Genomic DNA, 26,136 nt, shown 5'->3' on the forward strand with positions numbered 1-26,136 from the left:
GCGGTGCTAGTGGTCGGTAGTGGTTGGCTCCCACAGAGTGATAGTAGTGTAAGAAATGACCACTAGGAGGAAATGGTGAATCCCTGGGCTGATGGCAGATGACAGCGCCCCCAGGAGGAGATCCTGAGAGGAACCACCGGCTAGGCTAGAATATGAAGTAAACACAAATAGTTCTTTATTAAGCTGGAAGCTGGACCACCAGAGGTGGCAGTAGAGAGTCGAGGTGTCCGGTAGGGCTGAAGTCCTTCTGATACTGGAATATAATCTCTGGGTCGCTGAGCTGTAGAGAGAGACTAGAAGGAGTGAGTAGACAGGTATACTGGATACAAGATGGTACACTCACAATAGTAGATGTCTGCAATGGTCTGTATGCCACAGAGAGTCTTCAGTATATTCAGGAACAGGAGCCATAGGTGAGCACTGGTTCCTTTACACAGTCTGTAATAAGAACTCTCAATAGCTGTATATGAAATGGCTTCTAGCGTAGAAGAGAGTCTGTAAAGGATTCTAGGAACATGGGCCCTCATGGAGCGAGTACCGGTTCCTATCTGCAGTCTTGCCAATCTAACTCTCGATCTCCGTACCTGTGATAAAGTCTTGGACGGAAGGGAGTCTTCAGAGCTATAGGAATGTAGACCCTTGTGGAGTGAGTACCGATTCCTATGTACAATAGAACTCACTGTGTTCACGTCCGCGATTGCTTCCAGGCAATGAGGAGTCTTCTGAGTATTCCGGCAATCTGAAATCAAGAATAGAGAGCGGAGCCCCCGTGGAGCGGGTACTCCTGGTAAGGTTGAAAAGGCCGAGCAGTGGGGACGGATTCCCCGGGCTGACTCGGATCATTGTTGCAAGTATCGTGGGCTGCCGAAGCAAGTCCAGTTGGAGTTCCTTGATAACTCGTTAGAGGTTAGCAAACAAAGACCTTTTAAAGTGCAAATGGATGATGTCACTAAGGGGGGACACCCCGGAGGTTCACGCCCTTGCTGGTACAAGTGTGGAGCACGTGCGCACCCTTACGTCATCAGGAACATGGCAGATCCATAGCATCAAGCCAGCCCGGGGACACCAGGACCAAGAGGCAGAGAGAAGCCACGGCTGCAACTGTCCATCAGAGCCGAAGGGAGTCGCTCCCAAGGTAAAGAGGGTGGAGCGAGGGGTGAGAAAAAGCATGAACACAACACCCATATCCAACCTACCATTCATTGCCAAAATCATTTAAAAAACCGTCCACTCCCAGCTCACCGACCACCTAGAAAGAAACAACATCCTATACCTTATGCAATTTGGTTTCAGAAAAAACCTAAGCACCGAAACACTACTCCTCTCACTAAATGACACCGTGCTCAGAGGATTTGATAATGGCCAAAGCTACCTGCTGATCCTCCTAGATCTATCAGCAGCATTTGACACAGTAAACCACTCAATCCTTCTCGACCGCCTAACCGAAATAGGAGTAACTGAAAAAAGCTTTACAATGGTTTTCATCCTACCTATCACACAGATGCTACCAAGTATCAATCAAAAATACCCTCTCGAAGAAAATTAACCTTAGCACAGGAGTTCCCCAAGGATCAGCACTATCTGCAACACTCTTCAATATTTACCTCCTCCCAATATGTCACTTTCTAGCGAGCCTTGGTCTGACCCACTACCTATACGCAGATGACATTCATATTAATCCCAATACACAAAACATTGGAGGATACATACAAAAAAACAGCCATGTATCTCACTGAAATCAAACAGCTACTAACCAATTTGAAACTCATTATAAACATCGAAAAGACAGAAATAATTATCCTAGACAGAAAAAACAGCACATCACCCACACCTCCGCTCAAAATTGAGAACGATAAGGCAACAATTTCCCCAGTCTCACATGCTCACAACCTAGGAGTTACCATTGACAGTGAACTATCCTTCAGGATCCACATCTCTAACAAAATCAAGGAAGGATACCACAAACTACTAACACTAAGACGACTAAAACCTTTCTTATCCCCAGATGACTTAAGAACTGTCCTACAACTTCTCATTTTCTCCAACCTTGACTACTGCAACTTCTTATTATTTGGCTTACTACTCTCCATAATCCATCCCCTCTAAATCCTACAGAACTCAGCCGCCAGAATCCTAACAGGAACAAAAAAACACGAATATATAACTCCAATCCTCATATCTCTACACTGGCTCCCAATAAAATATTGCATCGATTACAAAACTCTGACCAAGACTCAACCAGAACCTGTTCTGCTTCAGTGTGGTCTGCGACCAGCCATGGGCAGCTGTGTGGGTGTTGTGACCGTCGCTGCCCGACGTCTCCACTCTGCCCACCTTACCGCATTGGCGACTCCCTCCGGGGTTGATGGAAGGCTGGCTGCCGTGGCGTCTTTCGGCTGTCCTCGTCCGGTGTCCCCGGACTGGCCCGACGCTGGAATCTGCCATGTTGACCTGATGCCTAGAGGTGCGCGCATGATGAGGCCCCGCCTCAAATACCAGAAGTGGTGCGAACCTCAGGGGCGTCCCCCTAAGATGACGTTATCCGCTTCAGATATTTAAAGGTCTCTGAATTGCTAACAACTGGAGTTAGCAAGGATATGGATAAGGATTCGTTCTATCTACGCTACTTTGCCTCCTCGGACTAACCAGGGGTACCCGCTCCTCAGGGGCCTCATTCTCTCTTACTTTGTAGATTGCAGTCTGGAACCGGTACTCGCTCCTCGAGGGCCCTCGTTCCCGGACTTCTTCGGAATTCACTTCTGCCTGGAAGTCATCGCTGCCTACTACATCTGTGAGTTACCATTGCTCTCTCAGAGCTTTCCCTGGAACCAGGTACTCGCTCCTTGAGGGCCTACTTCATTCCAGCTCCTGGGCTTCTATGAGACATTGTGAGAGTGTTACCATCAGGTTCTGTCCATGAACTCTGCATACCCTGCCTACTCACTATATCTCAGTTTCTCTACAGCTCAGCCTCCAGGGATCGCTGTTCCGGTATCTGAAGGACTACAGCCCAGCCGGGCATTCCAGCTCACTACTGCCACCTCTGGTGGTTCAGTATACTGTCTAATAAAAGAACTAGTGTGTGTCTGTCTCCTAACTCTGAGCCTGACCGGTGGTCCTTCTCGGGATCTTCCCCTGGTGGCGTGGTCATCTGCCACTGGCCCAAAGATCCCCCCACAACTTTCCTAAATAATAGCAGACCTAAATAATAACAATAGGGCGCGCCTCAGTGCAGGCCTCTCCTGAATCTTCAACATGTTTCCAGTTCCAAATCTCCACTTTCTTGCCTGGAGTCTGCTTCATTTCTGCATGGTCCGCAACCAGCCATGGGCGGCTGTGTATGGCATGCTGTGATGCAGTACTCAACCTGTACTATTGCCTGAATCCTGAAACCTTATTCGAGTCTTCCATGTTCTTCGAGTCCTTGTCCGAGTCTTCCAAGTATCCTGAAACCTCGTCTGAGCCTTCCAAGTTCCACGTATCCTCATCTGAGTCTTTCAAGTTCCTCAAGTCCTCGTCTGAGTCTTCCAAGTTTCTTGAATCCTCGTCTGAGTCTTCCAAGTTCCTCGAATCCTCGTCTAAGTCTCCAAGTTCCTGAGTTCCATGTCTCATCTTGTTCCTGCCCTCAGCCTCCGTCTGGCCTCACGCACTTGTTGTTCCCAAGCAGTGGATCCAGAAGGGCTATCGAGTGGCCAGAGGCCTACGCTTGAGACCAGCATTGCGTTGCTGGGTCTCACCAGTGCGTGCAGGTCCAGTGGAGGGCTGAGCCTGCCTTGTTCCAGTTCCTGATGTTCTATGTCTTGATCCTGGTTCAGCCTTGTTCCTGCTCCAGCTCGTGCCTGAATACTCTCACCTCCTACGATGTGTGTCTTGGGGCTCCTCCCGGAGCCGTGCTGTGGTCCAAGGGCTCAGAATCCCTCTTGAGCAAGCGACCACCCCTCCGCGCTCGCAATTTGGCAGTTATTTCCAAGTAAAATACTGCGCCTTCACCCATTACACAACATAAGACACCATCAGTTGGGAAACTCTGTTAAATGTTTCTACAGCAATGCTCAAGGCCAGTACAAGAGTATTAGGTGCCCTAAGCAAATTTTACAGCCTTGCAAATCCCAGCCTTGACATGTCCTTCGCACAAACAATTAAAAATTATGCATTTATAATAGATTTTTCATGAAAAAGAACATTCAAAGTAGTCTTCTGAAGTAAAAATATCACTTACAATATGTATATTTTATTTACATGTACTGCTGTGATGCCAACCAGAAAAAGCAAAAGACACTGAAGTCCATATGGTCTTAGGCCTACTGTAACATGTCTTGGGCATGGGCTTGACCCTCAGAAAGCCACGAGAAAACAGAATTACAATACAATAAACTTTCAATATCAAAATAGCACTAACAGTAACTGCCAGCACTCAAACAGCACAACCTACCTAAGCAAAGGTATCACTGCAAATATTACACGAGACCCTAAAACATCAATACACTCCCTATTAGGAAAACATATCAAGCCAAGCTGCTGGAGATTCCTACATAGAAACTACACATTAGTGGAATACCTCACTTCAGTCACATATGCAGACACAGATATGCCCTCAATTACATAATAAAGAGACCATAAAGTATAAAAATAAACGTGCAGACAAAAACTGAACTGGAAACCATAACAAACCTAATTCTGTATGCACTACAACTATGGAAAACCAGAAATATTACCAGTCCTCATAAAACTATAAACTTAATAAAATCATACCAAAAATAATAATTCAAAAGAACTAACAAATAGAATAATATCCAATAATTAAAATTCATATAAAGATTTTCTGAACACCAATAAAATATTTCAAAACAGGAACAACAAATAACACCCAATAATTAAAACTATTAAGGATTTTACAAAATCTCCAGTTCTTCATACCTGGGAACTTTAGATTTTCAAATGCCCTGAGATTGTCATGAATTAGCAGGCAGAGAGGAAAAGGGTTGTTGCACACACACATACACGTTCTCTCTCTCACATACACATATGATCTCTCACACACAGAGCTAATCTCACTCACAAATACACAAATGCTCTTTTTCACTCTCTCTCTCTCTCACACACACACACACACACTCACACACATACACAGACACACACGCTCTCACTCTTATACTCTTTTCTCACTTAATTTTCCCCCCTCTTCCAGCAGCAGCTGTATCCTTCTTCAGTCTCTGTGGATGATGGGATGACTTAAGGCCACAGGGACTGACCCAACTCTGACCTTGGGCTCCTTCCTGCAGAGCAGGGCATGCTGCTCCTCCTCCTGTCATGCTACCACTTTTGGTGGGGTCACACTGCTCTCCATGATACCGGTTGCACTATGGTTCCCTTCGGTGGCGGTGCCTTTGACTTGAGGCCATATGCTGTGAGTGCACAAAGTGTGTTTTTGCACATAAATTCTGACTATTCTGGTCCCAGTACCAGAACTCCAGCTTCTGCTCATAGACTAACATTAATTCTAAAACATTTTCCATCTTCGATTAGAAGTTAAGTTTCTAGTGCTAAGAAAACATGCACTCAAACTATGCACCTCTCTGGGGCGATAATATGGGGTGATAATAGCTATTTATTTATTTATTTATTTATTTATTTATGAATGGACTTTATTATACTGATGTTCGTAGGACACATCATATCGGTTTGCAATTAACCAAAAAGAGGGAAAATTACAATGAACGCGGAGGGGGGAAAGGGGAGCAGGCTAGAAAAGGGAAGTGTAGAAGGACAAGGGGGCAGGAGGGATTAGGTTAGAAAGATAGGAACGCAGATAAGAAAAAAGATAGCAGAGACAGTAACCAGAATAAATTACTTAATTTATATTAGAGAGTGTGCAAAATTAAAACTGCGGTAACTGTATACAAATATATACATGAGACAAAAAGACTAGCTCTAAAGGCAGGTGAGGGGACCACACTAGGTCACACTGGGGAGAGAAGGGAGGGGGGAGTGGGATGGGTGAGGCAATTGAGGCGGTTGAGGGAGGTAACTATCTATGTTTGATTTGCATCCGGGTAGGCCTGCTTGAAGAGCAATGTCTTTAATTGACTTAGGATTTACTTGTGAGGGTGCTAACCAAAATGCAAGGTTTTATGCGCACATTTTTTGTGTGCAAAACTCCTTGCTGCTTTGGCAATAAAGTTTGTGCACTACTGCAGGCTTTGCTGAGTGTACCTTAATTTGTACCTGAGAAAATAGGGATTGAAGTGTCTGGCCCAAGATCACAAAGAGTGTCATCAGGTTTTGAACTCTGGTTCATAGCCTGCTCCTTTAACCGCTAGGCTACTCCTCCACTGTTATTTCAACGCCTCCATCCACCTATTCTAGATGGCATGACTTGGCAACACATTTACACACACTAACCCAGAAAGCTACAGGAAAGTCTCAGCCAAGACTTACCTTTAGTGTCATTTTAAAGGCAATTTTCTCAATAGCCTGACGAAAACAGAGAATATCATAATACTGCAATTGCATTTAATTTTCAAAAGGGAGACTATGATAAAATGAGGAAGAAATGGTTAGGAAAAAACTGAAAGGAGCAGCTGCTAAGGTTAAGGGTTTACAGCGGGCATGGACCTTGTTTAAATATTTGGAAGCCCAGACCAGATGTATTCCACACATTACAAAAGGTAGGAAGAAGACTGACTACCAGAATGGTTAAAAGGTGAGGTGAGAGAGGCTATATAGCTAAAAAAAAATCTTTCAAAAATGGAAAAGGGATCTGAACATAAGCACTAGCAAGTAAGATGTAAAGCATTGATAAGAAAGGCAGAGAGAAAATCTTTAAAGAAGGTTGCCATAGAAGCAAAAACTCATAATAAAAACTTGTTCAGGAACATTCAAAGCAGAAAGCTTGTGAGGGAGTCAGTTGGACCACTAGATTATCAATGGGTAAAAGGGGTATGTAGGGAAGACAAGGCTATAGCAGAGACTAAATGAATTCTTTGCTTCAGTCTTTACTGAGGAAAATATTAGAGAGATACCCATGTTAGAAATGATATTTAAAAGTGGCGATCTGGAGGAACTGAAACAAATCTCAGAGAACCTGGAAGATATAATAAGCCAAATTGACAAATTAAAGAGTAGTGAATCTCCTGAACCAGATGGAATACATCCTATAAAGAGGAGACATATATATATACATACACAACAGAGAAAACAGACAAAGAAAGAAAAGAAAAAACCCCAAATACTTACCCAACACATTCTGAAATTTGGCTTTGTTGATCCAGAGAACCTGAAAGACATAAAGCAAACACAAAGGATCAATTTTTTAAAAAATACATCAGAGACAAGTTGTTGCAAGAAACAAGAATTTCTATGAAATAATTAATAATAATTAATCCTTGTTATATGTAAACCGATCCGATATGGTTATCACTATGAAGGTCGGTATAAAAAAGTGTTAAATAAAATAAATAAATAATATGTATCTGACAGGAGTTTTAGACAGAAGCTAGGTTCTTAATTGTATTCTATTTGAAGTCTTTGAGGCGAAAATACCTAAAAGATAAGGAATAAAAGGATTTTCTTAGATAAGACAAAGGTTGTAACAAAGTATGTAGAATAAGATATTTGATTCATATATACTTACACAAAAGAATATATTTGTTAATATTTGATCACTGTGATGAAAATACATTTTAAATTAATTTATTCACGGGGATTCCATCTCACTTACTCTTGTATTTAAAACTCTGCCTTTCCCCTCTACCTCCGAGGGACTGCTTGGGTGGGTAAAATCCCTTTAGTCCTGGTAAGGTGCCCAAGCTGAAAGGAGAGTATTCCTGTTAGCTGCCCTCTTTGTGATAACATCTCATAGCGCCCTATTGTAAACAACTGAAAACCTACTTATTATTATTACACCTTAGCCACAGACAGCGGGAGGGTGGACACACCTCAAAGGTTGGGGGTTAAACTGAGGTGCAGCAGGAAATTATGGTGCTATGCCTTAGACCTTGAGCTCCCTGTTGTTCAGTCCTATTGGGGGGTGGAGATGGGGGCTTAGGCAGTGGTGACAGCACCGACAGTGTCTTGGGGCGGCAAAGTCCTATATCCATGATAGTGGAGTCAAGGCATCTAGCATAGCTGGGATTAAAAAGAGTTTGGGCCCGTTCCTGGAGGAAAAGTCCATATCCAGGTAGATATTAAAAAGATACTGTTTATGTTTATTCCCCAGAGTGAGGAGCAAGATATGGATCTACTCTTTCTGGGCCTGCTAAGTGCTAGTGACTCAGATTGGCCAATGTTGGAGACCCGATGCTGGGCTCGAGGGACCTCTGGTCTGACTCAGCATGAAATTTCTTCTGGTCTTACGGCGGAGCATTGCCTTCCTTAAATGTGGCTAAAAGCACAAGCGAGTTCCATACTGTGTTCACTTTTAGCAGAAGGAAAATGAGGTGCTTATTTTGGTATGTTCATGAAGGGAGAGGAAAACAGTGCATGCACTTTTGATTTTCAAATATAAAAATGCTATTTTGCACCCCCCCCCCCCCCAACCATTGTCTGCACAAATAGTAGGTACAAAATACATATGGTAAAAGCATCCATATAATTTGCAATTGTGCAGGCTATTTGAAAAGCACACTCTTTTATGGCCTGCAAGTTGTGGCAGCCATGTAACCACCTTCCCTCGGCTCTGATGCATCATCTCTGCAGGACAACTGGCCTCTGCCAGCACCATTAGATAGGAGAATCAAACTTGAATCTCCTGCATGCTATAACCTGAGTCACGGGAATCAGACCTAGATGTCATTATTTTTAATTCCCACATAAATAATGTTCTGCAGAAATGTTTATCAGACCTGAATGTGGGTGATAAACCTCAAGATGATCAAGATAGATATATCACCTTAATGAGGATGCATTAATAAATAAGTAAAAATAAGAAAGTGAATTAAAATGTATGATTAATATTTAGGGTCAAATGCTTGTACTGCTTTAGTAGTAGAATTGATTCTCTTATACTTTGCCATTTTAATAATGAATTGGTATGTCATATATTTGTTACCAGAGAACTAGCTAATTGTTTCCAGCCTTAGAAATATTTCATGGTTTGTGTAATGATTGCTCAGAGAGAGAAAGTTTCACAATCTGGGATACTGAATAAATATTACATATACTCTGCTATTTTAAACCTTAGCTAAATCAAGTGTAGGTTTGGGAAAACTCCAGAACCAGTAAATGTCAGCTTATGGTTTGTGTGGGTGTCCTGTTTACTGTGTTTCCATTTCACCATATGAGTGATACTGTTGCACAGGAAGAAAGAAAATTCTCATTCAGTAAAACAGTGGAAGCGGTTTCTGTGGCATGAGGAAATAGAGATTTCAGCCTTGTCTAAATCTTGTACATTTTTTCCCAGCTGATGAAAGGCACTGGGTTTGTTTGACAATGAAAGAATTATACTTATCTGCATTTAACCCCATACAAAAGAGGTAAGTGTGACAAAATATAGTAACAGTAGATGACAGCAGGCAAGGACCCATTAACCCATGCACAATGTCTGGTTGTTCCAGCATGTATTGGGATATATCCCAGCTGTCAGTCATATCAACCTGACTGACTGCCAGATGTCGCTTTTATCCAAGTCACTTCTGCTGACCTCTCTTTCTGTGGTCCTTTACCATTCTGGATGGATGAGCATACAAGTATCCAGATTTGAACTAATACCCAGGTCCATCACGAAGGTCTTTTGCTCAGCCTCTCAACCCTACTCTTTCCACTGCCCATTACATCTGCCCCAGGCATGTTTAAATCTTTGCACAGTTTTGGTTATCACCTCCCGCAGAGGAAAGTTATCCCAGGCATCTACCACCTTCTTGGTAAAAAGTATGTCCTCACTTTTTTTTCACTGATCCATCCTCCTTCCCACTTGTCCCCTTCTCTTTGAAGTCTATGAACAATAAAAGAGGTGAAGTGCGACAAAATTAAAGCTCCCAGAATGGAGCAGGAGCAGTATTTCGAAAGTGCTGAAAACTTGATCTGTTGCCCTCGGCTCACAATGGGCAATAGATATTAATGTGTAACTTGCACTCCTGTATAATCATTTACCACTCCATAATTCAAGTAAATGATTTTTGGAAATGATTCTTCTGTGTCTATAAAAATGCCAGATGATCAGTATTAATATCTCTAGACACAAAAAGATGATCTTATCCAGTGATACAGTGACATATGACAAGATGGTAAGCTCATTGGTCATCACGATGCAGGCACAATTACATTCTGATGTCTACATCGATATGATCTGGTTCTGAAAGGAGATGGCTGATAAAATAAAAGCAAAAAGAACAGCTTTCAAAAAATATAAAGGATCCCAACAGGAGGAACACAGGGAAGAATATCTGATGAAACTGAGACAAAGAAGGAAATCAAGGAAGCTAAAAGTCAGGTGGAAGAAAGGTTTGCCAAAGAGGTAAAGCGAGGTTACAAAACATTTTTCAGATATATCAAAGAAAGGAGAAAGGTCCAAAGTTTAATAGTGAAATTGAAATGTGACAATGATCAATGTGAGGAGAGAGATGAAGAAAAAGGCACAAATATTAAACAAATACTTTAGTTCGGTGTTCACTAAAGATGACCCTGGAAAAGGACTGTTAATGCTTGATAAAACCATAGGTAGAGATGGGGGTAGATGAAACTCCATTTACAGAAGAGATAGTATGGGAAGAGCTAGGAAAACTGAAAGTGGACAAGGCCATGGGGCTGGATGAGGTTCATCCCAGAATACTGAGGGAGCTCAGAGATGTGCTAGCGGGTCCGCTGAGTGACCTGTTCAATAGATCCCTGGAAATGGTAGTGGTGCCGAGTGATTGCAGAAGAGCAGTGGTGGTCCCGCTTCACAAGAGTGGTAGAAAAGAGGAGGCCAGAAACTACAGGCCTGACTTCAGTGCTAGGGAAAATAGCGGAAACTATTCTAAAGATCAAAATCACAGAGCATATAGAAAGACATGGTTTAACGGAACACAGTCAACATGGATTTACCCAAGACAAGTCTTGCTTCACAAATCTGCTTCATTTTTTTCAAATGGTCAATATGTGGATAAAGGTGAACCTATAGATGATGTGATTTGGATTTTCAGAAGGCATTTGACAAAGTCCCTCATGATAAGCTTCTAAGAAAACTAAAAAGTCATGGGATAGGAGGCGATGTCCTTTCATGGATTACAAACTGGTTAAAAGATAGGAAACAGAGAGTAGGATTAAATGGTCAATTTTCTCAGTGGAAAAGGGTAAACAGTGGAGTGCCTCAGGGATCTGTACTTGGATCGGTGCTTTTCAATAAATTTATAAATGATCTGGAAAGGAATACAATGAATGTGGTAATCATTTATGTATTTATTTATTTTTGGTTTTTTATATACCGATCTTCTTACATTGGATGCAAATCAAACCGGTTTACAGTGAAACATTTGAATTTGCCTAAGAGCATTACATAGAACAAAGAACATAGAACATAGAGCAACTTAAAATGCTTGAGAGCATTACATAGAACGAGGAATATATAAAAACTTTTTGTAACATGGTGTTAAAATAAACTTTTATACAATGTTAAAGCCAAAAACCGTCGACTTTGAATGAGAACAGTCGGAGAATTGCCTCAATTGAGAGAGTGCCGGGGGAGGAGGTCGGGGGTGGGTGCGGGGGGGGAGCAGGGGAAAGGGGAACAGTGGATCAGAGAGGTAGAATGTAGGTGAGGGTTTAAAGGTGGATTAATAACAAAAAGAGCAAAAAATGGTTGTAGAGGGGGGTGACTGTAAGCCCTCATATTGACAGATGATACAAAATTATTCAGAGTAATGAAATCACAAGCAGATTGTTAAAAATTGCTAGAGGACCTTGTGAGACTGGAAGATTGGGCATCCAAATTTGATGTGGATAAGTGCAAGGTGATGCATATAGGGAAAATAACCCTTGCTGTAGTGGTAATTCCATATTAGGAGTTACCACCCAGGAAAAAGATCTAGGCATCATAGTGGATAGTACATTAAAATCAACTCAGTGTGCTGTGGCAGTCAAAAAAAGCAAACAGAATGTTAGGAATTATTAGGATGGGAATGGTGAGTAATATGGAAAATGTCATAATGCCTCTGTATCGCTCCATGGTGAGACTGCATCTTGAGTACTGTGTACAATTCTGGTCGCCGGGTCTCAGAAAAGACATAGTTGCCGTGGAGAAGGTAAAGAGAAGGGCGACTAAAATGATAAAGGGAATGGAAAGCTCCCCTATGAGGAAAGGCTGAAGAGGTTAGGGCTGTTCAGCTTGGAGAAGAGATGGCTGAGGGGGGGATATGATAGAGGTCTTTAAAATCATGAGAGGTCTAGGACGGGTAAATGTGAATCAATTATTTACTGTTTTGGATAATAGAAGGACCAGGGGCCACTCCATGAAGTTAGCAAGTAGCACATTTAAAACTAATCAGAGAAATTTTTTTTCCACTCAACGCACATTTAAGCTCTGGAATTTATTGCCAAAGCATGTGGTTAGTTCAGTTAGTGTAACTGGACTTAAAAAAAATTTGGATGATTACTTGGAGGAGAGAAGTCCATTAACTGCTATTAATCAAGTTGACATAGGGAATAGCCTCTGCTATTACTGGCATCAGCAGCATGGGATCTAGTGTTTGGGTACTTGCCAGGTACTTCTAGCCTGGATTGGCCACTGTTGGAAACAGAATACTGGGCTTGATAGACCCTTGGTCTGATCCAGTATAGCAATTTCTTATGTTCTTATGTCAGCCTCACCTCAGTGGTGGGTAAATTAATGGAGACTGCTGAAGGAAAGGATAGTGAACTATCTACAGTCAGAGGGATTACTGGACCCGGGACAACTTGGATTCACTTTGGGAAGGTCCTGTTAGACAAATCTGTTTGAGTTCTTTGAGTGGGTAAATAAAGAATTTGATCAAGGAAGAGCACACGATGTGATCTACTTGGATTTCAGCAAAGCTTTTGATATGGTCTCGCATAGGAAGCTTGTGAATAAAATGAGAAGTTTGGGAGTGAGTGCCAAGGTGGTGGTCTGGATTACAAACTGGTTGACGGACAGAAGACAGCATGTAATGGTAAATGGAACCTACTCTGATGAGAAAGCGATGTTAAGTGGAGTACCACAGGGATCGGTGTTGGGACCGCTTCTGTTCAATATCTTTGTGAGTGACATTATGGGAGGGATAAAAGGCAAAGTTTGTCTATTTGTGGATGATACTAAGATCTGCAACAGAGTGGATATGCCAGAGGGAGTAGAGAGAATGAGACATGATTTAAGGAAGCTTGAACAGTGGTCGAAGATATGGCAGCTGGGATTCAATGACAAGAAGTGTAGAGTCATGCATCTGGGGTGCGGTAATCCAAAAAGAGCTATATGTGTTGTGGGATGAAGGGCTGTTGTGCACAGAGCAAGAGAGGGACCTTGGGGTGATAGTGTCTCGTGAAAACGGCAAAGCAATGTCACAAGGTGATAGCTAAAGCCAGAAAAATGCTGGGCTACGTAGAGAGAGGAATAACTAGTAAAAAAAAAAAAAAAAAAGGAGGTGATAATCTCCTTATACAAGGCCTTGGTGAGGCCTCACCTGGAGTACTGTGTTCATTTCTGGAGACTGTAACTCAAAAGGGAGAGAGACAGGATGGAGGCAGTCCAGAGAAGGGTGACCAAAATAGTGGGGGGTCTCCATCAAATGACTTATGAGGAGAAGTTGAAGCACCTAAACATGTATCCCCTGGAGGGGAGATATAATACAGACCTTCAGATACCTGAGAGGTTTTAATGAAGCACAATCAGCAGCAAACCTTTTTCATGGGAAAGAAATCAGTAGAACTAGGGTCACGAAATGAGACTCCAGGAAGGAAGACTCAGAACCAACGACAGGAAATAATTTTTCAAGGAGAGGGTGGTGGATGCCTGGAATGCCCTTCCGGAGGAGGTGGTGAAGACAAAAACTGTGAAAGATTTCAAAGGGGCATGGGATAAACACTGTGGATCCCTAAAGGTTAGAGGATGGAAATGAAGAAATGAATGCATGTGGGTAACTTGCTAGTAGGGATGTGAATCGTTTTAGGACGATTAAAATTATCGTCCGATAATTTTAATATCGTCTTAAACCGTTGTGGAACACAATACAATAGAGATTCTAACGATTTATCGTTATAAATCGTTAGAATCGTGAGCCGGCACACTAAAACCCCCTAAAACCCACCCCCGACCCTTTAAATTAAATCCCCCACCCTCCCGAACCCCCCCCCAAATGAGTTAAATAACCTGCGGGTCCAGCGGCGGTCCGGAACGGCAGCGGTCCGGAACGGGCTCCTGCTCCTCAATCTTGTTGTCTTCAGCCGGCGCCATTTTCCAAAATGGCGGCGAAAAATGGCGGCGGCCATAGACAAACACGATTGGATGGCAGGAGGTCCTTCCGGACCCCCGCTGGACTTTTGGCAAGTCTCGTGGGGGTCAGGAGGCCCCCCACAAGCTGGCCAAAAGTTCCTGGAGGTCCAGCGGGGGTCAGGGAGCGATTTCCCGCCGCGAATCGTTTTCGTACGGAAAATGGCGCCGGCAGGAGATCGACTGCAGGAGGTCGTTCAGCGAGGGTTCCGGCGCCTCGCTGAACGACCTCCTGCAGTCGATCTCCTGCCGGCGCCATTTTCCGTACGAAAACGATTCGCGGCGGGAAATCGCTCCCTGACCCCCGCTGGACCTCCAGGAACTTTTGGCCAGCTTGTGGGGGGCCTCCTGACCCCCACGAGACTTGCCAAAAGTCCAGCGGGGGTCCGGAAGGACCTCCTGCCGTCCAATCGTGTTCGTCTATGGCCGCCGCCATTTTTCGCCGCCATTTTGGAAAATGGCGCCGGCTGAAGACAACAAGATTGAGGAGCAGGAGCCCGTTCCGGACCGCTGCCGTTCCGGACCGCCGCTGGACCCGCAGGTTATTTAAGTCATTTGGGGGGGGTTCGGGAGGGTGGGGGATTTAATTTAAAGGGTCGGGGGTGGGTTTTAGGGGGTTTTAATGTGCCGATTTTTCGATTTTTCGATTTTTCACGATTTTTCACGATTTTTCACGATATTTTACCCCCCCAAACGGCAACAATACGATTCCCTCCCCCTCCCAGCCGAAATCGATCGTTAAGACGATCGAGGACACGATTCACATCCCTACTTGCTAGTATGGCGGTTAGGGATGTGAATCGTGTCCTCGATCGTCTTAACGATCGATTTCGGCTGGGAGGGGGAGGGAATCGTATTGTTGCCGTTTGGGGGGGTAAAATATCGTGAAAAATCGTGAAAAATCGTGAAAAATCTAAAAATCGAAAAATCGCAAAACCGGCACATTAAAACCCCCTAAAACCCACCCCCGACCCTTTAAATTAAATCCCCCACCCTCCCGAACCCCCCCCAAATGACTTAAATAACCTGCGGGTCCAGCGGCGGTCCGGAACGGCAGCGGTCCGGAACGGGCTCCTGCTCCTGAATCTTGTTGTCTTCAGCCGGCGCCATTTTCCAAAATGGCGCCGAAAAATGGCGGCGGCCATAGACGAACACGATTGGACGGCAGGAGGTCCTTCCGGACCCCCGCTGGACTTTTGGCAAGTCTCGTGGGGGTCAGGAGGCCCCCCACAAGCTGGCCAAAAGTTCCTGGAGGTCCAGCGGGGGTCAGGGAGCGATTTCCCGCCGCGAATCGTTTTCTTACGGAAAATGGCGCCGGCAGGAGATCGACTGCAGGAGGTCGTTCAGCGAGGGTTCCGGCGCCTCGCTGAACAACCTCCTGCAGTCGATCTCCTGCCGGCGCCATTTTCCGTACGGAAACGATTCGCGGCGGGAAATCGCTCCCTGACCCCCGCTGGACCTCCAGGAACTTTTGGCCAGCTTGTGGGGGGCCTCCTGACCCCCACGAGACTTGACAAAAGTCCAGCGGGGGTCCGGAAGGACCTCCTGCCGTCCAATCGTGTTCGTCTATGGCCGCCGCCATTTTTCGGCGCCATTTTGGAAAATGGCGCCGGCTGAAGACAACAAGATTCAGGAGCAGGAGCCCGTTCCGGACCGCTGCCGTTCCAGACCGCCGCTGGACCCGCAGGTTATTTAAGTCATTTGGGGGGGGTTCGGGAGGGTGGGGGATTTAATTTAAAGGGTCGGGGGTGGGTTTTAGGGGGTTTTAGTGTGCCGGCTCACGATTCTAACGATTTATAACGATAAATCGTTAGAATCTCTATTGTATTGTGTTCCATAACGGTTTAAGACGATATTAAAATTATCGGACGATAATTTTAATCGTCCTAAAACGATTCACATCCCTAATGGCGGTTACTACCTTGACCAATAAGCCTTCATAGTGTTGATGTAACACCATCATTGCTCTCTGCTTCAATGGCAGGGGGAAAAGGGAAATTAGATTCAGACAGCAAGCAACAAGGATATTGAATTTGGCGGTCTGGGAAAACAAATAAACATAGGGGTAATTTGCTGATGCATCTGTTTCTACCCTTACAGCCAAATTTTAAAATGGCCATGTGTGCAAATACCGGCACTTATGCGCGTGGCCAGGCCCTGCGCGCACCGCACACATTTTCAAAATGGCCCGGCCACACGCACAAGTGCCAATACACGCACAAGCGCCAGGCCCTGAAAAAGGGGTGGACTGGGGGGGGGGGGGGGGGGGGGGCGTTGTCTTGGCAGGGCGGGGCGGGGTTATTAGCTGCTGTCCCAGGGAAGCACGCACCAGCAGCTGGCCGGCACGTGCAAGTTGCTTCTGCTCCAACGGAATAGTAAGTAAAAAAAATAAATAAAACAATTCCTTTTACTTAGGTAGAGGATAGGGGTAGGGGTCGGGGTGAAGAGAAGAAAGGGAAGCAAGGTTAGGCAGGGGGAGGAATGGGAGAAGGCCCAATTGCTTTGTCATGAGCAACTTTAATAAAATTCCCCCCTCCCCATGCACCCCACCCGCACATGTGCGCAGCCCGCGGATTTTATAATATGCGTGTGCCGGCGTGCCCATGTTATAAAATCCTCATGTCCATGGGCACGCGCCGGAAACCACACGCCCATGGACACCCACATGCACTTTTTGTAATCTACCCCTATACCAATAAGCCTGAAACGCTTGATGCAGCTCTAACATTGATCTTCTACGGAAGAAGGTAACTGGAAATTGGACTCAAACGGCAAGCAACCTTGATGATCTGGGAAACTGATTATTATGGGGGTGACTTGTATGGCGAGGCAGAAACTTCCCTGAGCTTGCTGGGTAGACTGGATGGACCGCTGGTCCTTTTCTGCCATCATTTCTATGTTTCTATGAGCACAGAAGAATAATATACAAAATTCATTCATTTGAGTTATGGAGTAGTAAATGATTATACAGATGTGCTTGTTATAGATTAAGGGCCTGATTTTCAAAAGCATTTGCATGCGTAAAACTGTGTTTTACACATGGGCTTTTGAAAATTGCTACAATATATGCCATTGAATTATTCATAGGATTTACCTATGTAAGTGCCCTTTACGTGTGTAAATGGCTTTTGAAAATTACTACATTTATGCATGAAACTCCTTTGAAAATTCATCTGTAAGTCTATAGCCCATTGTGGGCACAAGATGGCAGATCGAGTTTTCATTATATTGATACTGCTTCATTTCAGGACCTTTAATTTTGTTGCACTTCACCTCTTTTATGCTTGATATTCAAATCTTTTGGTGAAGCTTGGTGCATAGCTTATTTGTAATTTTACTTTAATGAAGTCTGCCAAATATTGAAATGTTTTTTTTTTTATATTCCCTTCCTTTTCCTCTTTCAGTGAATATATTTTGACTTCCTTAAATTTCTTTATGAAGGGTTTATGTTGCAAGCTCTGTATTTCTTTAATAGTTTTTCTCTGAACTGCTATGTCCTTTCCAGTTATGGCCTCAGGAAGTGACCAATCAAAGAGTGGTCTCACTATTGACCAATATTATTTCCTTCTTTCTGCTGGTGATACCTCTATTTATGTCACAGAGCGTGTTAGTTTTCCCTGTAGCTTTACTATAATTGATGGGCAAACTTCAGATCATGTTTTATGTTTATGTTTAATAGGTGTGTTCTTCTGTGAGTCGCTTAGTATAGTGGATAATGCAGTATTTAAATTTATTAATTTATTAAATGTATTAATAAATAAAGAAATAAATCTGAAATGATTATTCCTATGTGTCCTTCCTGTTTAACAGTTATCAGGCCTTCTAACTGGTAAATGATAGATGGATTTTTTTTTCACCTCATGTGCATGATTTAAAATTTGTTTTGCATTGAAACACAGTTTTCAAACCCTTGACTATTCTTCCCATTTTACCATGTCTCCATTCATTTTTACTACCCTTTCTGGTACGTCTATCCTATTACAGGTTTTTGTATCATCTACAGACAAGACATAGTTGTCTTGTCTGTAGATGATATTGATTCATTAAGTTGTTGAACATTGTCAAGCTCCCCATGTTTGAGTAATGAATTGTTTGTGGTGCCCGACACGGTCCGTGTTTCGGTAGTCCTTCTTCATGGGGCAGGATGAATTCACAATGTATTGGAAACGGATCCATACTGGCATAGGCAGACCTGAGATACATTGTGAATTCATCCTGCCCCATGAAGAAGGCCTACCGAAACATGGACCGTGTCGGGCACCTGTTTTTTCATATGGAGTAAACTCTCCTTTTTTTTGGACTCAACTACGTTCTGCCAGTTAAGTACTAGACTGTCTTTTATTCACCATTTAAACATTGACATCAGAACGAGTGATTTGATTGAAAAACATTATTATTTAATTATTTTATACGAAGCATATTTTCATTTGAGCACATTGTTTGCATGGACATGTCTTAAAAAACAAAAAAGTATGACCAATGATTATATACTATGGCAGAGTTAAATTTTCGTGCTTGTCTATAGCATAGACGATGATGCCATATATGAAGGTCATCATATGATTCAAAATACTTGCATGGTCTTTTGCAATTTCATATAAAATATCAGGGTAGATAGTTTTTCTTTTTTTGTACACTTTATTCCAAAATAGGTTTAGGTGCTGGAACCCCCATAATACATGCAATAGGTTTCCCTCCTCAGTCTGACATCTGTAGCATGTATAGGAAATTCTGGCCTTCCATAGTTTTTCAGAAATCTGTAAGAACATAAGATTTGGCATACTGGGTCAGATCAAAGGTCCATCAAGCCCAGTATCCTGTTTCCAACAGTGCTCAATCCAGGTCACAAGTATTTGGCAGGATTTCTAAAGGTAAATAGATTCCATACTACTTATTCCAGGGATAAGCAATGGATTTTCCCAAATGCACCATAACAATGGTTTATGAACTTTTCTTCTCCAGGAACTTGTCTAAACCTTTTTTTAAACCTAGCTACACTAAAAGCTTTTACCACATCCTCCAGCAATGAATTCCAGAGTTTAATTATGAACATAAGAACATAAGAAATTGCCATGCTGCGTCAGACCAAGGGTCCATCAAGCCCAGCATCCTGTTTCCAACAGAGGCCAAAACCAGGCCACAAAAACCTGGCAGTTACCCAAACACTAAGAAGAACCCATGCTACTGATGCAATTAATAGCAGTGGCTATTCCCTAAGTATAATTGATTAACAGTCATTTATGGAATTCTCCTCCAAGAACTTATCCAAACCTTTTTTGAACCCAGCTCCACAAACTGCACTAAACACATCCTCTGGCAACAAATTCCAGAGCTTTATTGTGCGTTGAGTGAAAAAGAATTTTCTCCGATTAGTCTTAAATGTGCTACTTGCTAACTTCATGGAATGCCCCCTAGTCCTTCTATTATTCGAAAGTGTAAATAACCGAGTCACATCTACTCATTCAAGACCTCTCATGATCTTAAAGACCTCTTTCATATCCTCCCTCAGCCATCTCTTCTCCAAACTAAACAGCCCTAACCTCTTCAGCCTTTCCTCATAGGGGAGCTGTTCCATCCCCTTTATCATTTTGGTTGCCCTTCTCTGTACCTTCTCCATCGCAACTATATCTTTTTTTAGATGCGGCGACCAGAATTGTACACAATATTCAAGGTGCATTCTCAGCATGGAGCAATACAGAGGCATTATGACATTTTTGACATTATGACATTTTTGACTGCTGCTGCACACTGAGCCGACAATTTTAAAGTATTATCCACTATGATGCCTAGATCTTTTTCCTGGGTGGTAGCTCCTAATATGGAACCTAACATCGTGTAACTACAGCAAGGGTTATTTTTCCCTATATGCAACACCTTGCACTTGTCCACATTAAATTTCATCTGCCATTTGGATGCCCAATCTTCCAGTTTTGCAAGGTCCTCCTGTAATGTATCACAGTCTGCTTGTGATTTAACTACTCTGAATAATTTTGTATCATCCGCAAATTTGATAACCTCACCCGTCATATTCTTTTCCAGATTATTTATATATATATTGAAAAGCACCGGTCCAAGTACAGATCCCTGAGGCACTCCACTGTTTACCCTTTTCCACTGAGAAAATTGACCATTTAATCCTACTCTCTGTTTCCTGTCTTTTAACCAGTTTGTAATCCACGAAAGGACATTGCTTCCTATCCTATGACTTTTTAGTTTTGTAGAAGCCTCTCATGAGGGACTTTGTCAAACGCCTTCTGAAAATCCAAATACACTACATCTACTGGTTCACCTTTATCCACATGTTTATTAACCCCTTCAAAAAAATGAAGCAGATTTGTTAGGCAAGACTTCCCTTGGGTAAATCCATGTTAACTGTGTCCCATTAAATCATGTCTTTCTATATGCTCTACGATTTTGATCTTGAGAATAGTTTCCACTATTTTTCCCAGCACTGAAGTCAGGCTCACTGGTCTATAGTTACCCGGATCACCCTTGGAGCCTTTTTTAAATATTGGGGTTACATTGGCCACCCTCCAGTCTTCAGGTACAATGGATGATTTTAATGATAGGTTACAAATTTTAACTAATAGATCAGAAATTTCATTTTTGAGTTCCTTCAGAACCCTAGGATACATACCATCCGGTCCAGGTGATTTGCTACTCTTTAGTTTGTCAAGCTGGCCTACTACATCTTCCAGGTTCACAGTGATTTCTTTCAGTTCATCTGACTCATCACCCCTGAAAACCATCTCTGGAACTGGTATCTCCCCAGCATCCTCATTAGTAAACACGGAAGCAAAGAATTCATTTAGTCTTTCTGCAATGGCCTTATCTTTCCTAAGAGCCCCTTTAACCCCTGTCATCCAATGGTCCAACTGACTCTCCCACAGGTTTCCTGCCTCGGATACATCCAAAAAAGTTTTCACTATGAGTTTTTGCCTCTATGGCTAACTTCACCTCAAATTCTCTCTTCGCCTGTCCCATCAATGTCTTACACTTACCTTGACAATGCCTATGTTTTATCCCATTTTCTTCAGATGGATCCTTCTTCCAATTTTTTAAGGATGTTTTTTTGGCTAAAATAGCCTCTTTCACCTCAACCATGATGGTAATCGTTTTGCCTTCCTTCCACCTTTCTTAATGCGCGGAATACATATGGACTGCGCCTCTAGGATTGTATTTTTAAACAATGTCCAAGCCTGTTTAACACTTTTAACCTTTGCAGCTGCACCTTTCAGTTTTTTTCTAACTATTTTCCTCATTTTATCAAAGTTTCCCTTTTTAAAATTTAGTGTTAGAGCTGCAGATTTACTTATTGTCCCCCTTCCAGTTATTAGTTTAAATTTGATCATGTTATGATCACTGTTGCCAAGTGGCCCCACCACCGTTACTTCTCTCACCAAATCTTGCATTCCACTAAGAATTAAATCTAAAATAGCTCCCTCTTTTGTTGATTCCTGAACCAATTGCTCCATGAAGCAATCATTTATTACATCCAGGAACATTATGTCTCTAGCAAGTCCTGATGTTACATTTACCCAGTCAATATTGGAGTAATTGAAATCTCCCATTATTATTGCACTGCCAAATTGGTTACCTTCCCTGATTTCTTTTAGCATTTCATCGTCTGTCTGACCATTTTTTCTAGGTGGATGGTAGTATACTCCTATCACTATACTCTTACCCAACACACATGGGATTTCTACCCATATAGATTGAGTAAAAAAATATTTTCTCCTATTTGTCTTAATTATAGTACCTAGTAACTACATTATACGGCCCCTACTCTGTACTTTTTGAAAGTGTAAATAACCTATTCATGTTTACCCATTCCACTCCACTTGTTCTACCTTTGCAGTTTATTTTAATGCATATGCATATATGTTTTCATATTATGCTGCCACCTGGTGTCATTTGGAGATATTATTCAGCTTAAATTCTCTGTTGTAGAGTTCCTTTTTCTTATTGGATGTTGTTTGAATGTTGCTGAACTCTGATTGAATCTGTTCCTGTTGTTCTCCCTCTTTGTCTGTGCTATCTCTCTTCTTCCCATTGACTTCTTGCCCCAGGGAATGTCTGGGATTGCCTAACCTCCTATTAAGTTTTAGTTAGAAGCAGAGATAAGGTAACAGCTCCCCTTCATTCTCTTTAAGATCCTACCAAGCCATCATCTTTTCACCTTACTTTCTATGTCTATTTCCCATATGCTGCTAGTCTGCCTTAATTGCTAGTAACTACAACTTCTTCTTCAAGCTGCAGTTGTCTTTGTCTGATTGCTAAGCTCCAGAACTTATAACATCTAACCTGACTGCTGTCTATATGACTACACTTCTCACCTTGCAAGTCACTGTGAGCGTTGAAACTGTTTCTCTTCATTCTACTAAACATTGTGTGGCATTAAGAAGAACTGAGTTATCTGATGTTTGGAAGTTGGAAAGACAAGGTTTAGCTGACTGTCTAGGAATTCAAACTAGAGAGCAAACTCCAAGAGCAGAACACCACTCACTATTTTATAGACTTTTGTTCTATCTCACCTCAGCTGTCTCTTCTCCAAGCTGAAGAATCCTAATTTCTTTAAGCTTTCCTCACAGGGAAATTATTCCATTCCCTTTATCATTTTGGTCACCCTTCTTTGTACCTTTTCTGTTATATCTTTTTGAGATTTGGTGATCACAACTGCACACAAAGCTCAGCATGAGGCTGCACCATGGAGCCATACAGAGACATTATGATATTCTCTGTTTTATTCTCCCTTCCTTTCCTAATAATCCCTAGCATTCTATTTGCTTTCCTAGCTGCTGCCAATACTATCTGTTGATTATGTTACATTTATTCACCTAAGGTGGGATACAACATATTAAGTGGCAGAATACAATTAGAGATTAGTAGCAATTCAACAATTCTAGTCTAAAGAAGGTGTATCATATGGACTAAACTTGGAAATACATCAACAATAATGACTAAAGTTACAAATAAATAAACATCATCTCAGCAAAACAATAGGTTGTAGCAGTATGTTCAAGGCATTCAAAATGGTGCTAGCCAGTTATCAAAGTCAATTTAATTTTAATGTATGTGAGGTGCAGGTTTTTGCTGGTTTGTAGGTTGAGGACATTATGGGTTCGGCATTAGCCTGGCAGAAGAACTAGGTTTTTAATTGCTTCCTGAAGTAGAAGTAGTAATGCATTTGGTGGAACTTTTAAGAGAGCGACTTCCATAGGGCAGGTGCTGCTCCTAAGAAGGATTATTGGCAGGTATATATTCTTTTGATTTCTTTAATCAACAGACATGTTATGGACACACTAAGGGGCAGATTTAAAATGTTACGCGCGCGGGGTACATTTGTGCGTGCTACCCGGCACGCACAAATGTACACCCGATTTTATAACATGCGTGCGCTGCCGTGTGCATGTTATAAAATCCAATGTCAGTGCACGCAAGGGGGTGCACACTTGTGTACCTTGCACACGCCGAGCCCAAGGGGAGCCCCGATGGCTTTCCCCGTACTATCCCCGTTCAATCCGAAATCGGAGCGGCCTTGGAGGGAACCTTTTTTTCAATCCCCCCCACCTTTCCCTCCCTTCCCCTATCTAACCCACCCCCCAGCCCTAACTAAATCCTCCCCTACCTTTTTTTCCGGAGTTACGCCTGCCCAAAGCAGGTGTAACTTGCGCGCACCGGCCGGCTGCCGGCACACCATGCCCCGGCACAGGCTGCTATGCCGGAGCACTCGGGACTGCCTCCGGACCGCCGCCATGCCCCCGGCCACACCCCCGGCCACGCCCCCGGACCATCCATTTTGGAAAGCCCCGGGACATACGTGCGTCCCGGGGCTTGCGTGCGCCGCCGAGCCTGTGCAAAATAGGCTTGGCACGCGCAGGGGTAGGTTTTCAGGGGTTACGCGCATATCTTACGCATGTAACCCTTTGAAAATCTACCCCTAAGTGAAGATTAGTGGTCTGGAAGACATGTATAAGGACAGCCTCCCTCGCTATTTAATAGGTCTGTCTTCTCTTAGAGTTTTGAAAATCAGTGTTAGGATTTTGAGTTTGGTTGTGTAGATGCCTGAAAGCCAATGTAGTTTGAATAGGAAAGGTGTGATATGGTCATGTGACTTGCATCTTTCTATCAGCTCTGCAATGGAGTTTAGTATTAGCTGCAATGTGTGGAAGTTCCAATCTGTTAGACCCTTGTACATATGTTTCAGTTATCCAGCCATATAGTTACTATGACATGGATTATTGTGATTAGGTTTGTCTTCTCGATAAGGGGTTGCAGTGTGTTCATAAGTTAAGTAATTGAAAGAGGAGTTAACTGCTGCTTGTGTAACCCCCCTCTAAACGAAGGGGTCACTGTCTGGTGCTGCAGAGGTGCAAAAACCTGTCTGCAACCCTGACTCATGGTTCCTTCCACTACTAGGGAATGGCAAGTATTGTCTCCAAGGAGAATCACACCCCAAATAACCTGGAGTTCATAACAAAATGGTTGTAACAAAATAGAAAAAAGGGACTTTATTGCATAGCTCAAATTTAAAGATCTAGAAAGTCAGAAAAGGATTACAAAAAGTAAATAGTAAGTTCAGTACTTAAGAAGGAAACAGCTTCTCAGTTTCAATAACAAATAAACTTCACAGTTGTTACTCTCAGTTCCATTCTTACAATATTTATTTATTTAGCCATTTTATATACTGTCGTTCCAAGTGAAGATCACGATGGTTTACATCATGACATAAATATTATAGGTGCCAATTACATTCACTTGATGTATTCATATATCAATCATTTTAGGCAAAAGACACATACATTGACTAAGGCGGCCAGGGAAAGGAGAGTTATAAAGGGATGAGGTAGCAGGGATGGGGAAGCACTTATAACAAAAGGTGCTAAAAAGAAAAGGTGCTGGAGGGATATAAAGAAGGGGGTTGAGAGAAGATGTTTCCGGTATATTTATTTGGACTGGGTTGAAAGAAAGTGGTGATGAGTTCTTTAGTTAGGTTCATATTGAGTTTGTCCATGTAGGAGCAAGTAATGATTTCAGAAGGTTAAGTTAGATTATAGGCATTTTGAAATAACCACGTTTTGAGGTCATGTCTGAATTTCTTTGTTTCAGTAATCAGATGAAGAGTCTCAGGTAGGGAGTTCCAAAGTGTAGAGTCTGCTATGGAGAACATATGGTCTCTTATTTTTGTCAGATGTATATTCTGTAATGATGGCACAGCTAGTAATCCTTTATTTTGAGATCTTAGTGATCTCTGTGGCTTGTGTGGTAACTGTGGTTGTAGGGCCACCCCTACCAGACCACTGTTGTCAGAATGGAGAAAGGTATGTACTAATGTTAAGACTTTGTAATGGATTCGGGATCAGTAGCCAGTGCAGTGCTATCAGTGATTGTGAGATGTGATTGAATTTCCTGGATCTTGTTAGGAGTCTCGCTGCAGCATTTTGTAGTAATTGTAGTTTTTTTTTAATAAGACCTTTAAGTGCTCTGAGTAGAAGTGAGTTACAATAGTATAAGTTTAAGTCTAAGTCTAAAATGAGAGTTTGTAGTATCGTACGGAAGTCTACATGGGTCAGCAGTAGTTTCAGTCTATGTAGTAATCGCAGTTTAGCATAGCCTGATTTGATTAATTTGTTTACGTGTTTTTCCATAGTTAGGTTCTCGTCAATCTGTACTCCTAAGTCCTGCACTTGTCTGAGGGTGTAATATTGAAGTTACCCAAG

This window comes from Rhinatrema bivittatum, chromosome 2 (genome assembly GCF_901001135.1).
Source record: "Rhinatrema bivittatum chromosome 2, aRhiBiv1.1, whole genome shotgun sequence".
NCBI lineage: Eukaryota > Metazoa > Chordata > Amphibia > Gymnophiona > Rhinatrematidae > Rhinatrema > Rhinatrema bivittatum.